This window comes from Sorex fumeus, unplaced genomic scaffold, assembly GCF_029834395.1.
Source record: "Sorex fumeus unplaced genomic scaffold, SorFum_2.1 ptg000034l, whole genome shotgun sequence".
In the NCBI taxonomy this organism is placed as follows: Eukaryota; Metazoa; Chordata; class Mammalia; order Eulipotyphla; family Soricidae; genus Sorex; species Sorex fumeus.
Genome location: NW_026606091.1, coordinates 24,402,716 through 24,421,879, shown reverse-complemented (window position 1 = coordinate 24,421,879; position 19,164 = coordinate 24,402,716).

The following is a 19,164-nucleotide window of genomic DNA, read 5'->3' as shown; positions in this document are numbered from 1 at the left end:
CATCAGCTGGTCTTTCCCTCTACGGAGCCTGGATAGTCAAAGGCAGTGAAGTGAACTGAATTGTACAATCAGGAGAAGCTAAACTTTTTTTAAATGAGCGATAGCACAGCGGTAGGGCGTTTGCCTTGCACGCAGCCAACAAGGCCGACCCGAGTTCGATTCCTCCGCCCCTCTCGGAGAGCCCGGCAAGCTACCGAGAGTATTCGATATGCCAGACACAGTAACAACAAAGTCTCCAATGGAGACGTTACTGGGCCCGCTCGAGCAAATCGATGATCAACGGGAGGGCCTTTACTTTACGTATATTCACAATATTCACAATATTTGATTACATTTAATATTCAAACACCAAACCCACCACCATTACACCTTCCCACCACCATATTTCAGATGTTTCCATCCCAAACCCAAACCCCTGCTCCAAAGCAAAACTGAAATAACAATAATATTTGTATTGTTTGTTATGAAAAACTGCTGAAAATACTACAAAAAAAGTTTCCTTAGAGGAAAGAGTGTGAAGATTATTGTATTTCACCAAGGGGGTCATTAAGCCTGAGAAGCTAAACTTTTAACAGGCAGTTTCAAACTCAGTCCCACCTTCTCAGAAACCACTATCCCATTCTTGCCAGTCAAAGTCACTTAAAAGAAGCAGCTTTCCATTTAGTCTATGCGAAGCGGGGTAAAACCTTCAGGGTTCTATCATACCAACAATTTCCCAGTTTGGGTTCTCTGAACTGTTTTCAGTGTTATTTTTATAATCTTGCTCAGGTTATGTGAAGAGAAGTTTGTAATAACATCACTATAGAAATCTCTGCTGGTTAATTCCTTCATTCAAGAAAAAAATAATGTATTGAGCACTTCTCTGTGCCAGCCATTGTTCCCCGAGAGAGAACCCGGGCATCTAAGAATGAGACACAGTTTTCTTTCTCTCAAGGAGCTGTCACCTCACAGAGAAACTAAGCATTGAATGACAGCAAATTGTGTTCAATAGAGGAATGACTGTGGTAGATGTTCCAAGGAGGCAGATTACTTTATAAAGGCATTTGGGTTAAGGAAATAGACATAATTAGCATTTATCTTGCTGTTGATATTGCTGTTGATACCTTAAGGAAATAGGCATAATTAGTATTTATCTTGTTGTGCTCAGGGTCATAAGGTTGATCAAAATCTCTTTTATAATTACATTCAGCTTCTTCACGTGTTCAAAAACCGCAAGTTTTTTTTTTTTTGGGGGGGAAGCTGCACTCAGCACTACCCAGGTACTACTCCTGGTTCTATGCTGGGGAGTTTCTCCGAGGGCTTCATGGGGACTGAACCCTGGACCTCCTGCAGCAAAGCATGTGCTCAGCCCATTGAAACATCTCTTTGATCCTGGGCAGTATTTTTCTTTATTTGGAGGGGGGCACATCTGGCAGTGCTCAGGGGTTACTCCTGGCTCTTTTCTTAGGAATCATTTCTGGTGTTGGGGAAGGAACTCCGGTCAGTTTCCGCAAGGCAGGTGCCCGACCTGCTTTACTGTTGCCATTTACTATTGTCCCCACAACTTAAAAATAACTCTCTTTCCCTCCCCTTTCCCGTTTTTGTTATTGCTGATACTACTGATGTAATGGGTTTAGGGGAGACATACTTGCACTCAAGCTTTGCTGGGATGCTCACTGGAGGCTGCTGCAATGTTTATATTCCTGCTGGCAAAGGTGGCTCTTCCGGGCCTCGGAACTTGCACATCATTTGTTATTATTATTTTTAGTTGCAGTACTTACCAGGTTGCACCCCTGTTTGTGGCGCTTGCATGCTGTTAGCCTTAGAGCAACTGGAAATTGCTTGGGGCACCATGAATTACAGAGTTGCCGGGATAGCGCTCAATGTATGTGGGACACTGGGTTTCGGAATCTGTTACTGTTCGCTTACAAGGCAGGTACTCGAAGCCATTATGCTGTTAATCCAGACTGGAAAAGAACTGCTTGGTGTTAAAAGGACTGTGTGGAATATCAAAAGGTTAGGAGTATCAAAACACAAACGTTTTCGCGATGGCTCACTTTATCTGAAGTGTGGGACACAGAATTGAATAATGAGGCAGCACAAGACAAGATTGTTAAGATTAGGGCTGGAGGCAGCAGGTAAAGTGTTTGCCATGCCCGTGGCTGAGCTGGGTTTGATTCTCAGCACTGTCCATAGTTCTCCAGGTATCTCCAGGAGTGATCCCTGAGCACAGAGCCAGAAGTAAGCCCTGAGCATTGCCAGGTCTGTCTCTAAAACAAAACAAAAAAGATTTTAAAGTCAAAGAAATAGTAAAGGAAGAAGCAGGGATGAATAAAGAGGTCTGCGGGCAGCGAAGACTCTGACCAGACAGTGAAAGATTACTGTAAAAGTAGCCTGACCTTAGAGTTTGTGTTTTGAACCAATCCCACCACATTATTTAGTTATGACAAACCTATACCAGGAATTCCTGGAATTGTCTGAATTCATATATTGCAATCTCTGATACCTATACTTTTTTTTTTTTTTCATTTTTGGGTCACACCCAGTAAAGCACAGACAGTGCTCAGCGGAACACATGGGATGCTGGGAATTGAACCTGGGTCTGCCGCGTGCAAGGCGAACGTGCTGTGCTATCGCTCCAGCTCCCAATACCTATAGTTCTTGTTAAGAAGATGGACAAATATGGTTCCCATATCTGTTTTCATGTCTAGACATCTGCTCAACACATGTCTAATTAAATTGGAGTGTCGAGGGCAGAGAGCTGCTGTTTGTTTTGGAACTCTAAATGCTTAGATGTTGTAATAGGGTGGATAACAGGGGTGATCAGATGGGTAGGGCAGGATCAATACTTTGATGATTAATTATTTAGAAATAATCTCTCCCATGAAGAGATGAGTGAGAGTACATAGGCTATTTCATCAGTGGTTTAAACAAAAATTAAAAATATAAACAGGAAACTGAAGTAATTTCTTTTTGTTGTTGTTTTCTTTTGGTTTTGGTTTTTGTGTCACACCTGGTTTAGCTCAGGTCTTCTGGCAGTGCTCAGGGATTATATGTGGTGCTGTAGATTGAACCTGGGTTGGCCACACACATGGCAAGTACCTCACCCACTGGACCCTCACACCAACCCTGTAGGTAAATTCTCTTAGATCTTAGGCAAAAGCTTGTTGAAACATTAAACAGATTATGGGATATTAAGAAGATTAAAGAATATTAAAAAAGATACCAGAATGGCACTGAACATTAAGTCCTTTTCACATTCTGATAATGACGTCCAGGGCCAGGGACTCAGTCACCCTTCATTCCTATCATACACATCTATCTCTCAGAGCAATTATCTCTGAGATAAAACAGCTCGTCTGGGCTTTGAGGGACTCCAATGCACAGGGAGATTACTGAGCGACTTCTTTTTTATTTTTTTAATTTTAAAATTTTACTTTCATAAAGTTGTTCACAATAATTATTCACATTCAGCATTTCAACACCAATCCCACCACCCTTACACCTTCCCACCATCATTATTTTGAATTTTCCCTCCACCCGAGCCTGCCCCATAGCTAATGCCCAACGTCTTTTTTTTTTTTTTTTTTTTTTTTTTTGCTTTTTTGGGTCACACCTGGCGATGCTCAGGGATTACTCCTGGCTCTGCACTCAGGAATCACCCCTGGCGGTGCTGGGGGACCATATGGGATGCTGGGAATCGAACCCCGGTTGGCCAGGAGCAAGGCAAACACCCTACCTGCTGTGCTATCGTTCCAGACGCCCCAGCGTCTTCTTTAAACTCAGGTTGGTCCCCAGGCACCAGCACTTCATCCAGAGGTAGATCCCCAGTTACTTTAGAATAATATCCGTCTCTGCCAGGCATGTGAAACTCAGCACCAAGCAGCAGAGCAGCAGAGAGGGAGAATCGCTGGATCTGAGTTAATGAGCTGCCGCGGCACGGCACGCTCCCCAGCTGTGTAGTACCTGCGTTGCCCGTGGCGACTGCTTCTCTTCCTCTCATCCATCCCTTACCTTAGGCTCCTGCCAGCTGGTTGAGTGACAGTAGAACTTGTTACTAGTTTTGTGTGATTGTGCATGAATCACAAGAGACCTTTCCACATGGATTTTTATAGCCTCAGTTTTCATTACATTTAGGTGAATGTCTAGGAGTCTGATTGCTGGGTGGTGTGGTAAAGGTTTTCTTTTGAAAGTGTTTTCCAAAATGAGTGTATCGTTTTGCATTCGCATCAGCAATGTATGAGTTTCCAACTGCTCAGGGTCCTCTCCAGTACTTGGTATTGTTAATTTTTGGGGTGGGAGGATCACACCCTGCGATGCTCAGAGGTTACTCCTGGCTTTGCACTCAGGAATCACTCCTGGTGTTGTTTCGGGGGCCATATGGGATGCCGAGGACTGAACCTGGGTTGGTCACATGCAAGGCAAACACCCTACCTGTTGTACTATCACCTTGGCCCATGTATTGTTAATTTTTATGTTTTGTTTTTAGCTAATATAACAACTATGCATTAGTATTTCATTGATTTTCATTGAATTTTTATAGTGAGTAATGATTTTTTAAAATTTTAAAAAGTTTTTTGGCCACATCTGGTAGAGGTCAGGACTTACACCTGGCTCTGGTTCTGACTCTATTTTTAGGGCTTACTCCTTGTGGGGCTAAAGGGGCTATTTGACGTGCTGGGAATCAAACCCAGGTCAGCCAGCTGTGTGCAAGGCAAACACTTTGCCTACTGTACTCTCTCTCTCTGGTCCTGATGTTGAACTCCTTTTCCTGTACTTATTTACTATCCATTTAACATTTTTGGTAGAATATTTGTTCAACTATTATCATTATTATGGACTATTATTATTATTCGGTTTCCTCTTTAGCTGGTTGTTATTTAGCAGCATTTAAAAAAATTAAATCACCGTGAGATACACAGTTGCAAAGTTGTTCATGATTTGGTTTCAGTCATACTAGGTTCCAACACTCATCCCTTTACCAGTGTCCCAAGTTTTCCTCCTCCTACCACCTACCCTATTTATTATTTTTATTTTTATTATCCCCTCCACTCTTCTGCAATGGTCAGAGTTTCATATGCATCTGACTGTGGTGGTCACACATGTGGTTCTTGATCCGGTTGTGGGGCTTGCACACTCAAACACTTGCTCAACAAGGTTCACACACTTATTGTTTGTTTTTAAAAAGTGGGTTGTTTGTCTTTATTGTTAACTTTTGAGAAGTCTTTAGGTCTTCTAGATACAAGTCTCTTTCAAGTTAAGTGATTTACAAAAATATTCTCTCAAATGGTAACTTGTCTTCTTTAATTTTAATAGTGTCCTTTGCAGGGCTCAGTTGTAATTATATGAAAAGCAATGTATCATTTTTATCTGTTAGAGGTTACGCCCTTGGTGTCATATCTAAGAATTCTGCCTAACCTAAAATCACAAAAGACTTTGTCCCATCTTTTAGGGAAAAAACAGTTTTATAGTTTTTTATTAATATTTTCATTATTTGTTTTGAATTATGCTTTGCATGAAAAATGAGATATGAATTGAGATTATTTTGTATATGGATAGCCAATTATCCTAGCACCCTGTTGGAAATATTTTTATTGAATTATCTTTGTACCTTTAAAAAAATCAGTTGGTATCTTTTTTGCAGGTCAATTTCTAGATTCTTTTTCACTTTGTTTAGTTTTGGAGCCATACCCAGAAGTTCTTAGGGGCTACTCCCAGTTTGGTGCTCAGGGCCATCACTCCAGTGCTGCTCAAGGAGCAGTGTGGAGGGGATTAAACTCAAGCTTTCTGCCTGCAAAGCATGTGCTCTGGTCCATTGAACTGTTTCTGGCCCCACTTTTCTGGTTTTTTTATTGCACTCTTTTGCTCTGTGTCTCTTCTTTTCCCAAATACCACAATGCTGTACAAATTAGTCTGGCTTTATAGTAAGTCATAAAATCAGTTTATTTTTTTATTTTTTTCAAGTTTCTAAGTTTATTCTTTTTCAAAATAATCTTAGATATTCTAGCTCCTTTGAGTTTTCTTATTCATTTTATTTTATGTATTGAAATAAAAAAGATACAAAAGGGCAACGAAACCAGTAATTGTTTTGTTATAAAAGAATAAACAAAATGAATAAGACTTTAGTTAGGATGACTAAGAAAGTAAGAGCAAAACTCCTTATTTAAACCTATCAGAAATGAAAAAGGATATTACCAAAGGAACTGCTATGATTATCTATACAGAAAGAAATTGAACTACCTAGAAGAAATGAATAAATTCTTGGAATCATACGGTTTTTCAAGGCTGAGCCAGGAAGAAAAAATTAAACAGATCAATTATAACTACAGAAATCAAAACAGTAATCAAAAACCTTCAAGAACAAGATCAAATGGCTTCACTAGTGAATTCTATCAAACTTTCAAAGAAGATGTAACAATACCCTTATTATACATGTCCAAAAAAATTAAAGAAAACAGAATAATTTTCAATATATTTATAAGGGTTGGGCTGGAGCGATAGCACAGCAGGTAGGGCGTTCGCCTTACACGCGGCCAACATGGCCGACCCAAGTTCGATTCCTCCACCCCTCTCGGAGAGCCCGACAAGCTACCGAGAGTATTTGATATGCCAGACACAGTAACAACAAAGTCTCCAATGGAGACGTTACTGGGCCCGCTCGAGCAAATCGACGATCAATGGGAGGGCCTTTACCTTTACCTTTTTTTTTATAAGGGTTAAATTACTCTGATCTCAAAACCGGATAATGACGACACAAAATTATAGACCGATATCTCTTATGGACACAGATTTTTAAAAAATTCTCAACAAAATCTTGGCAAATCAAATCCAGCAATATATCAAAGGAATCATATGCCCCGATCAAATAGGATTCATTCCAAGGATGCAAGATAGTTTGATGCATGCAAATCAATTAACATTACAGCATATCAACAAAGAATAGATAAAAATAATATGATCATGAAAAGCCATATGCATAAAAGGTGAAACTAGATCACTAATACCAAGCACATATATTATTTCAATATGAATGAAAGATTTGAGCATAATTTTTGAAACTCTTAAAAAATATTTTTTTCTCTTTGGGCCATACCTGGCAATGTTCATGGATTACTTCTGGCTCTGTACTCGGGAATCACTCCTGGCAGTGCTGGGGGCATCATATGTCCAACCCAGGTTAGCCATGTGCAAGGCAAGCTCCTTAATGACTGTGCTATCATTCCAGTCCAATTTTAATAGTTTCAACTCTTAACATTAATGGAATAAAAGTTAGGTAATTTTTTCCTGGACTTTGACCTCATAGGTGCATTTGGAAACACAGCTCTAAATGCCAGGGAAATAGAAGCTTAAATAAACCTGAGGGAACAGAGAGATAATATAGTGAGTAAGGTTCTTACCTTACATGCAGCTGACATGAGTTCAATCCCTGGCACTGTGTATGGTCCCCAGAGCATTACCAGGAGTGATCCCTAAAACAGAGCCAGGAGCACCACCTGGTATGATCTGAGCACCACCAGGTATGACCCAGTCCCCTTCCCACAATAGATATATGAACATGAGATCATGTTGAAAAAAAGGTAATCTGCTAATTGGGAGCAGGTATTTGCTTGTTATATGTTCAACAAGGGATTGTTGCCTAATTTTTTCAAAGAACTCACACAGATAACAACAACAAAAACAGCCCAATTTTTTTAAAACATTTTTTAAAATTTATTTTTATTTTTTTATTAGTGAAACACCATGAGGTACAGTTATAGACTTACAAATTTTTGTGCTTGGGTTTCAGTTATACAATGATCAAGTACCCATCCCTCCACCAGCGCCCATCCTCCACCACCACGGGTCCCAGCATCCCTCCCACCTCCCCATCCCCCCATCCCACCCTGCCTCTGTGGCAGGGCATTCCCCCTTGTTCTCTCTCTCTCTTCTTTTGGGTCCTGTGTTTTGCAAGAGAGGGATTGAGTGGCAATCATGTTTGGTCTATAGTCTACTTTCAGCATGCTTCTCCCACCCTGGGAGGATCCTCACAACACCCTTTATTTGGTGCTCTCTTCTCTATCTGAGCTTCCTTTTCCCCTAGCACGTGTGACTGGCCTCCAAGTCATGGAGCAAAATTCCTGGTACTAATCTCAGCCACTCCTGGGTGTTAGTCTCTCATTTTGTTGCTTTATGTTCCCCAGATGAATGCAATCTTTCTGTGTCTATCCCGCTCTTTCTGACTCATTTCACTTAACATGATACTTTCCATGTAGTACCACTTGTATGTAAATTTCTTTTTTTTTTCCCTTTATTTTATTTTATTTTTTTTAAATTTGTAGATTTACAATTTTTTGTGCTTTGGTTTCAATTATACAATGATCAGATACCCATCCCTCCACCAGTGCCCATTTTCCACCACCATGGATAATATCCCTCCCACCCCCATCCCCCCATCCCCCCTGTCTCTGTGGCAGGGCAATCCCCTGTGTTCTCTCTCTCCTTTTGGGTGTTGTGGTCTGCAAAAGAGGCATTGAGTGGCAAACATGTTCAGTCCATAGTCTACTTTCGACATGCATCTCCCCTCCTGGGAGGATCCTCCAAACATCCTTTATTTGGTGCTCCCTTCTCTATCTGAACAGCCCTTTCCTCTAGGATACCCGGCTGGCCTCTAAGTTATGGAGTAATCCTCCTGGTGCTGATCTCAGCTATTCTTGGGTATTAATCTCATACTTTGTTACTTTATATCCCCCAGATGAATGCAATCTTTCTATGTCTATCCCTCTCTTTCTGACTCATTTCACTTAGCATGATACTTTCCATATTGTACCACTTGTATGTAAATTTCATGACTTCATCTTTTCTAAGAGCTATGTATGTAAATTTCATGACTTCATCTTTTCTAACAGCTACATACTACTCCATTGTGTAAATGTACCAAAGTTTCTTTAACTAGTCATCTAAAACAGCCCAATTTTTAAAATGGTCAAAATGGGGCCCAGAGAGAATACACCAGGTAAGGTGCTTTCCTTGCATACAACCAACCCAGGATTGTCTCTAGCACCCCATGTTGTCCCCCAAGTCTCCTAGGAGTGATCCCTGAGTATAGAACCAGAAATAAACCCTGAGCACTGCTGAGTATGAACCTGTCCCTGCAAAAGCAAACAAACAAACAAACAAAAAAAACCAAACAACAACAATAAAAAAAACACCAAAAAAATCCCCACCTCAATAAAATTCCACATCACACCAGTGAAACTGCCTTATCAGAAAGACCTGAGGGGCCAGAGCGATAATACAGCAGGTGGGGCGTTTGCCTTGCATGTGGTTCGATCCCTGGAATCCCATATGGTCTCCCAAGCACCACCAGGAGTAATTCCTGAATGCAGAGCTAGGAATAACCCCTGTGCATTGTTAGGTGTGACCCAAAAAGAAAACAAAAAACAAAAAACAGAAAGACCTGAAACCAGTGTTGTTGAAGGTGTGGAATAAAAGGAACTTTCCTCCCCTACTACTATTGGAAAGGATGTAAAGCAAGATCCTCTGTGGCAATGAAATAGAGATTCCTGAGGAAAAAAATCGAAGGAGATGCTATATGATCCAGCTATAGCTATATCATCCAGCTATACCATGCATTTATCTGAAGGATATGAAATCCCTAGTCTGGAAGTATACTTGTTCCCCTATGTGCATAGCAGTATTATTCTCAAAAGCAAGGAAACAACCTAAATGCCTGCTGAATGGTGTTGGATGCATGAGCTGTGGTGTATAGACCCAACAGAATAAGACCCTACTGCTCAAAACAATGAAATCGCATCTTTGCCTAAACTGGAGGTAACTGGAGGTGGTTATGGGAAATGAAATAATTCAGGAAGTGAAAGACAATTACTGATAGCTTCACTCACATAGACTATGAAGAACCGAAGCAAAGAGCTGACATATTACAACAAAAATAACTTTTGAACCGTGAAAACTATGGGGCTTACCAGAGGAAAAGGGGAGTAGGAAGGATGTTTGGGGAGTTACTTTTTTAAAAATTTTATTCTATTATTTTTTTATTGAATCACCATGAGATAGGCTGTTACACAGCTGTTCATGATTGTGTTTCAGTCATATAGTGTTCTAACTGGGGTTCAGTTGAATAGTGTGGTGGCACTATAGCTTTTGTGGTAGATATGATGAGACTTGTGTATACTTATGAAGACATGAAGCTCTTCTGACTCAGTGTGTTATAAACCAACACCAAAAAAAGTAATCAAGGGACCTGGTGTGAAGTTAAGGAGTAGAGCATCTGCTTCAGGTGAGAGGACCTGGGTTCAGTTTCTGGCACTGAAAAAAAAACACGGGGTGGGGGAAGTATTTATAATTGTATTAAATTCTTCTCTTACGTTCATTATTTTCTTTTACCCTTTCCTTTGTTGTTATTTCTGGGGGTCTGGGGCCATACCTGGCAGTGCTCAGGGGTTATTTTGCCCTCTGTGCTCAGGAGTGACCCCTGGTGGTGCTCAGGGGATCATATGAAGTGCAGGAGATCCAAACGGTCACAGCTGTAGCGGCCTCATGCGGGGCAAGTTCACCTTCTGAACTCTCTAGCCATGCTGTTATTCTTTTAAATAAGGGAGGCACCCAGCACTGCTGGGTCATTCCCAGTGATGCTCACCCTGTGATTCAAGACGTGAGCTTCATGATTCAGAGCTTGAGGCCCGGTGCTGTCATACTAGGGGCCTCCAGGGCCACCCTGGCTGTGTTTGGGGGCTACCTCGGCCATGCCTGAAGCTGGTCTGGGAGTCATCAGGTGTTGAGAATCAAACTCAGGGCCTTGTACATGTTACATATATGCTCAGCCACTTGAGTCATATCCCTGACCTGTTCCTTGTCTTCATTTTGTTGTTGCTGTAATGACTGAGAGTCACACTTTTGGCTTTGGCGCTTGCACACTTTAGTTGTGATGCTCACACACACTTGGCTGTGTGCCGATTGCACACTGGATTGTGGTGTTGGGATTGCATGTGGCATGTGGGGCAGTGTCAGGGATTGAATTCACGGTGTCATGACTTCTAGGCGGGCACTTTAACACTGATTTTTAGTATATTTATAGTATTACACAACTGTCATCACTATATAATTTCAGAACTTTCTCTTATTTTTTTCTTTTTGGGTCACACCTGGCGATGCACAGGGGTTACTCCTGGCTTTGCACTCAGGAATTATTCCTGGCGGTGCTCAGGGGACCATCTGGGATGCTGGGAATCAAACCCAGGTCGGTCGTGTGCAAGGTAAATGCCTTACCTGTTGTACTATTGCTCCAGCCCCCAGAACATTCTTCTTGATTAATATCCCAAATTGTTTTTCCCAGTACAGTGGCAGTGGGTATAACTGTTAAAGTTGTAAGAGAACCCCTGGTCCTCAGTGTAGCCCAGGATGCCCTTGAGGGGGCCGTGTGAGAACTGGTTGTTCCCTGACCCCCTCTCCCCCTTTTTTGTGTCTTACCCAGGGGTGTTCAGGATTTACTTCTGCCTCTGCACTCAGGGATCACTCCTAAGGACCATATGGGATGCTGGAGATTGAACCTGGGCTGGCTGTGTGCAAGGCAAGTGCCCTGCCCACTGCATGATTTCTCTGGCTACTGGTTCACCTCTTTCTTGGGGTTGTCTTATTTGGCTACTTTCTCCAGATGGCAGGTCAGAACCAGGACCAACGTGTTGGGAGTGGGGATGCAGAGGACATCCGGGTTAGCTTTCCTCTTAGCTCTGGGATGTCCTTGCCCACAGCCTTAGGAGTGCCAGTGGCAGCAGGGATGATGACCCCTTGCTTTTTTGCTTTCTGTTTAAGGTTAGATTTAGATTCAGTTCAGATTAGATTTAGATTCAGTTTGAGGTGGGAAGCTTAGTTTTCAGTTTAAGGTGGAAGCTTAGATGATGACCCCATAGCCATCAGCCAGCCACAGCTTGCCCAGAGGGGCCGTCTGCAGTCTTCTGTACGGCAAGGATGTGGTCATGAAATTCTTCACAATGTCAAAGTTGTATTGTTAACTTTCTCCGAGAGGTGGGAGAGTTAGTGATTGGGGGCACAGGAGACATTGCTGTCAATCTTGAAGAATTGTCATATTTCTTGTGGTTCACACCCATCACACACAATAGTGGCACTGGCAGAAAGGTCAGAGATAATGACCCTTTTGGTTCTGGACTTCATGTAAATCCCAACCTTCCCCAGGATCTTGAAGACACCAGTGGACTCCAGGACATACTTGGTGCCAGCATCACCTCACGTGATGTGAGTGAACCTTGATTCCGGAAGATGGAGATGGTCTTTCTATGGATGAACAAGCTTCCTGTTCTCAGCCTTGACTGCCACTGGACTTGATGTGGGTAGAATCACACAGGAAAACATAGACCATGAGTTGATGTCTGAGGGGGTCATCAATGGCCCACAATTTCCACTGGTAACTTGGTGCCAAATGCGGCCAAATTCATTCTGTCAGCCTTCACCCATGTCTCAGGCATGTGGCTGGCACTGCACTAGCAGAGACAGTTTCTGTTGAATGGGGAGGAGCAGAGAGCCAGGAACATAAATCTGGTAAGATGCGTATTCTTCAGCTGTCAGGAGAGAAGAAGTCACGAACTTTGCTTATAAATGGATAGACATGGAGAGTTTCATGCTAAGTGAAATAACTCAAAAAGAGAGGGACAGACATAGAAGGACTGCACTCATTTGTGGAGTATAAAACAGCATAACATGAGACTGACACCTAAGGACAGTAGATACATGGGACAGATAGAATGCTCCATAGCTGGAAGCCTGCCTCATGAGCAAAGGGGAGAAGGCAGCTGGAATAGAGAAGGGATCACTAAGAAAAAGATGGCTGGAGAAATCGGTCGGGATGGGAGATGTGTGCAGAAAGTAGATAAAGGACCAAACATGATAACCTCTCAGGATCTGTATTGCAAACCATAATGCCCAAAAGTAGAGAGAGATTATGGGGGATCATGTCTGCCATGGAAGCAGAGGGAGGGTGGGAAAGGGGGGTTATACTGGGGATATTGGTGGTGGGGAATGTGCACTGGTGGAGGGATGTGTGTTTGATCATTGTGTGATTGTAACCCAAACATTAAAGCTTATAACTATCTCAGGGTGATTCAATAAAATTTTTTTAAAAAGATGTGTATTCCTTTGGGGGATGCTGAGGGGCACAGCTGACAATGCTTAGGGCTTGCTCCTGGCTCTATACTCAGAGATTACTCCTGGTAGGCTCAGGGGGACCATATGGGGTGCCAGGGATCAAACCTGGGTCAGTTATGTGCAAGGCAAACACACCCTATCTCTGTACTATATGGCTCTGGCTCCTGATGTGTCTTTCGTTCAATTCAACAAAATATTTTCTTGTACTGGGCATTGTAGCCTCAGCAATATACATGTTTTGCATGTATAAGACCCTAGGTTTGGCTCCTGTGATCACACATAAAATATTTCCTTTTTATTTCCCTTGAGTCTTGCATTCTGATATTTGGATTATTTATAGTTTCTTGTCTCATTTCCAACTATTTTAGGATTTTCCCAGCTATTTTTTCTGTTATTGACTTCTATTTTCATTATATTAAGGTCTAAGAACATACTCTATATGATTTCAATTCTTTAAAATTCATTAAGATTTATTTTATGGCCTAGAAATCTAGTTCCTCTTGGTGAATCTTTCATGTGCACTCTCAAAGAATTTTGTTGGCCGGAGTACTCTGTAAATGTCAATTAGGTCAAATTGATTGATAGGATTGTTCAGATCTCCCATATCCTTACTGATTTTCTATTTACTTGTTCTATTGACCACAGAGAGTAGTGTTTAAGCTTTCAAGCATATTTATATGTTTGATTTTTTTAGTGAGATTAGTTTTTACTATATATATTTGAGCCTCTGTTGTTAGTTGCAGCAATAGGATTGTGTTTATTTCGTCTTGTGATCATTTCCCACTGTGACTGTTCATTCGTGGTAGGTCCTGATCTGAAGACTACTTTGTCTGATGGCAAGACAGCCGCTCCAGCTCTCTTTTGGTTAGAATTTCCACAGTCTATAGTTTCCACCTTTTAACTTCTAATTTATGTATATCTTGTTATTTGGAGTGAGTTTGCTTTTCTTTCTCTTGTGTGTGTGATGGGCCACATCTGGCAGTGCTCAGGATTTATTTCTGGCTCTGTGTTCAGGGATCAGTCCTGGTGCTCAGGGGACCATATGTAGTGCTGGGGAATTGGATAGGGAAAGCAAGTGCCATAATCTCTGCTTCTCTCCTGCCCCTATACTGTTTGCATTTAACATGGTTACTGGTGAGTGGATTTAGGTCTCTTTTTATCATATTCCTATTTTAGCAATGTAGCAATGTAGCAATAAAATCTTTATTGATTATTAATTTACAGATAATATAATTCATAAAAGTTTGTAATTCTATGAGTTTTGGTACATTTTTTGCATTGTGCAGCCATAATCACAATTTTTGCATAGTTTCAGCAGAGCAGCAGAAATGCCCCTCCTGTGTGTTCGCAGTTATTCTGAATTTCAATCCTCATTCCTCCTTATTATCCCTCATTCCTCCTTACTGTCTCAAAGGATAGAATAGTCAACACCATTCTACTGTTTGTCTGTACAGACTTTCCTTTTTTGGATATTTGATAAAATGGAATTATACGTTAGATGACCTTTGATATGTTCCTTTGAAATTTTAGCATATTTTTGAGGTTCTGTGTTGTAGCATGTTTCTTTGTGCTACATGTTGTAGTGTCATTTCTTTTATTTTTTATTTCTTTTTTAGTTTTTAAAAATTTATTTATTGAATCACCGTGAGAACAGTCACAAAGCTTTCATGCTTGAGTCTCGGTCATACAATGATCAAACACCCATCCCTTCACCAGTGCACATTTTCCACCACCAAAAACCCCAGTACACCCCCCATTCCACCTCTACCCCTACATGTGTGGCAGATAATTTCCACATTACTTTCTTTCTACTTTGATTACATTCAATGTTTTGACACCAGTCCCACCAATATTATTTGGAATTTTTCCCTAACACTTTAGACCTGCTGAAAAGACAATGTTAGACAATTTGTTTTGTATTGCTGGTTATGAATAGCATATGATATCATATGGTTGAGAGAGCAGACGTGTGGTCTTGGAATACTAAAATTTTATTAATTACAGTCTAGAGAGATTTCTACCAACAGCCGCTCAGTTCAGAGATTCCTTTGTGTGTCTCTGGGATCATGGCCTTTAACGAGCTTAATAAGTAGCCAGGGGCTGTTCATGGGCGTCATCTCAGGGTCCTGTTGGGGGGGGGGAGAAGGGCCAGCTCCTCTCCTATTCTTGTGAGGACTGGTATATACTGTCACCGCTGGCCCATATCTGGATTTTCCAGTGAGTTCTGGAATATGGCAGCTGCTGGATTCCCAGGGAAAAGGGACAGCACCTGCTCCAGTCTGGTGTGACCCAGCAAAGGTGACCTAATGCAAAGACCAGAGGCATTTCTGCCAAGAGCTGCTTAGTTCCTAGATTTGTTTGTGTGTCTCTGGGATCATGGTCTTAAGGAGCTTAATAAGTAGCCGAGGGCCGTTTGTGGGCGTGTCTTTCTTTTTTATTTCTTAGTATTAGTTCCCTCTCGGAGAGCCCTGCAAGCTACCTGTGATGTATTCGATATGCCAAACACAAATCACACACAAATCATCCTGTTAATCGTCGATTGCCTCGAGAAGGCCCCAGTAACGTCTCCTTCATCCTAGCCCTGAGATTATATTCAAGGCTCTTTAGGAGAATGAGACCCAGCATTGTTACTGGTATTTGGCATATTGGGTACGCCACAGGCAGTTTGCCAGACTCTGCCGTGTGTGCCAGTTTGTCCAAAGTAGGAATGAGTAAGATGTTATAATAAGATGTCATAGCATATGATATCAACTGCGGCCACGCGGTTCCGGGAGCTGGTTTTTATAGTCTCTGAGTCTTGGCCGCTGATGGGATTACACAGCGCCAGGGGGCCAGTTGGTGGGTGTGACCCCCACCTACTGGAATTTGGAGGATCTGGGTGGAGGATGCTCGGCCCAAATCCGAGTAGGCTTGGAGATCTCGGCTCCAGAACCCGAGATGCAAAATACAGTAACAACAAAGTCTCCAATGGAGACGTTACTGGGCCTGCTTGAGCAAATCAATGAACAATGGGAGGACAGTGACAGTGACAGTATTAGTTTATTGTATGACTATGCCATGTTTTTGTTATCCATTCCCCAGCAGATGGACATTTAGCTTATTTCAGGTTTCTGGCTATTATAAACAATGCTTCAGTGAACATTTAGATACAGTCTTTGTGTGGATATGTTTCCATTTTTCCTGAATAAACACCTTGGAGTGGAATTGCTGAAGATATACATTTGTGTTTGGCTTTCAGTTGTTGTATTTGTGAGCCATCCATCAATATTCAGGGATTGCTTCTAGCAAGTTGCTTGGGGTTGCTTCTGGTGGTGTTTGAGAGCCGATATGGTGCTAGGGATTGAATCCAGGCCTCCTGCATGCAAAGTCTACCCATTAGCCCTTTGGTCTGTCTTCATCACTCTGTTTAGCTTTTTTTAAAAAAATTTTATTTTCATAAGTTTGTTCACATTAATTGATTACATTCAATATTTCAACACAATCCCACCACAATTACACCTTCCCACCACCATTATTTTGAATTTTCCCACCACCATTCAAGCCTGCCTGCCGGGGGCAGATGCTAGATAATTTATTTTCTATTGCTTATTATGAATATCATGAGAGGACATGTGGTCGCAAAAGCGGTCTCATGCTTCTGGAATTCTAAAATTGTAAATGGTTGGACTCCAGAAACATCTCCGTAGGGAGCTAATCCATTTTGAGATTCATTTGTGCATCTCTGGATCAAGGCTATTGGTGCACTGAGATGGTGCCTGGAGGCAGTTCATGGGTGTGACAGCCAGAACCCCAAGTGCTCAGGGAGATGGGAAGGGATGGCCCATCTCCGCTACCGTCATGAGGTCTGGAGTCTTAATCCCTGAACCCACATACCTGGGTTTTTCTTCTGGTAGCTCGTGGTCACTGGAGTTTCGTCTGGAGTGGGCAGAGAGGGCACAGTTGCTACATCTGAGGTGCCCTGGTGGAATTGGTTCAGTATGGGGTCTGGAGAGATCTCAGGTGAGCTGCTGTCTTCTGGGATTCACTATTGTGCCTCTCTTTAGCTTTTTAAGAAGCTAAAAAGCTCTCTAAATGTGTCATACCATTTCTACCAGCAATGTATAAGAATTTCAGTTTCTTTATGCCTTTTTAAGTTTTTGGTTTGGGGGCCACACCCAGCAGCGCTCAGGACTTACTCCTGGCTCTGTAGTCAGGAATCATTCCTGGTGGTGCTCATGGGGGACCATATAGGGTCCCAGAGATCAAACCCGGGCTGGTCACATGCAAAGCAAATACCCTACCTGCTGTACTATTTTTTTTCTGGCCTTTCAATCTTTTTTAGGGCGTCAATTTAGCTTTTATTTAATTTTTAAAAATTTTTATTAGTACTATTTGTTCCAGCCCACACTTTATGCTTTTTCTTTTTCTTTTCTTTTCTTTTCTTTTCTTCTCTTTTCTTGGCTTTTTGGGTCACACCCAGTGATGTTCAGGGGTAACTCCTGACTCTGCACCCAGAACTTACTCGGGGGACCATAGGGGATGCTGGAAATCAAACCCAGGCCAGTGGTTTTATTAAGTCAAATGCCCTACCCACTGTACTATCACTTCAGTGCCTCATGCCTCTTTTAATATGTTCTGTTGTATATTTTTAGAATTGTGGTGGAGAGTTCACCTTCAATTGTGCTTAGGGGTTACTCTGGGCTTGGTCCTCAGGGGTCACTGTATGTGGTGCTGGACTACCGTTTGGTTCTGGGATTGATCCCCTACCTCCTACATGCAAATCCTTCCTTCAGCCCATGAAGCTGACTTCCCAGCCCCTATCTTTTATGTTATAGACTTTTTAGCGGGTATGAAGTGTGTCTCTTGTGGTTTTAAATTTCATGTTCTTAATAGCTAAAGATGTTGATAATATGTTTGTTGGCAATTTGTATGTCTTATTTGATAAGATGCCTAACACATGCTTTCTTTCTTGGGTTTAAAACTTACATTATTGGGCTGGAGAGATAGCACAGCGGGTCGGCCGACCTGGGTTCGATTCCCAGCATCCTATATGGTCCCCTGAGCACTTCCAGGAGTAACTTCTGAGTACAGAGCCAGGAGTAACCCCTGTGCATCGCTGGGTGTGACCAAAAAAGCAAAAAAAAAAATTACATTATTGACTTGGGGTTATCTTTTTCCATTACAGATGTTTAGTTATGTGTCTTCGCTTGCCTTCTCATCTACTTAGAATGTTGTTATGTTGCCCCCATTTTAATTTTTGGCACTGAAAACTCCTTCCTATTGCTAGTTTCATGAATCTTGAAGGATACCAAGGAAGCAACCACAGTGACCACTAGGCACACAATACCCAACCCCAGCTTCCTCTATCTAGTACTGGCACATCAGCAATGAAAGGAACCAGGATGCAAACCTTGAAGCAGCATCTTCAGTGAACTGGTTATCTAGGGGTGATTTTTTACTTTATTCATTCAATGCAGCATCCTAATATGTCTATCTTGGTTTTCATTTAATATTTTATATTTTTGTTGTTTTTGGCTTGGGACAATGCCCAGAGCTTACTCATGAGTCTGCATTCAGGAATCACACATGACAGTGCTTTGGAGACCATACAGAGGTTGACTATGTGCAGAGAAAATGCCCTACTCACTGTACTGTCTCTCCAGATTCTTTACTTTTTTTTTTACTTTATATTTGCTAATCAAAACATGTTAGAAAGAAAACTAATTTTCAGTTCTCTGATGGTGTTCATCCCACCCTCCTGCCCACACTATTCCTGATCCAGTTCAGAACTGAAACCATTTGTTGCTGTTTTCATAGAAAACCACTTGGGAGAGGAAGAGAGTTGGAGGAGGGACACAGTGCCAACAAATTTTACTGAAGACTGGTTCGTGGAGACTCAAGGAAGCTGACCCAAGGCTGTGCAACGTCTCAGTAACAGTTAAACTAAAATAGGCTGCAGAGGCGAGAGCCAATGCTTGGTCAGTTCCTTAAAGACCATCTCATGGACAAACCAGAAAAAGTGGGTGCAGCTCTGGGACAGGCAGGTGGCTT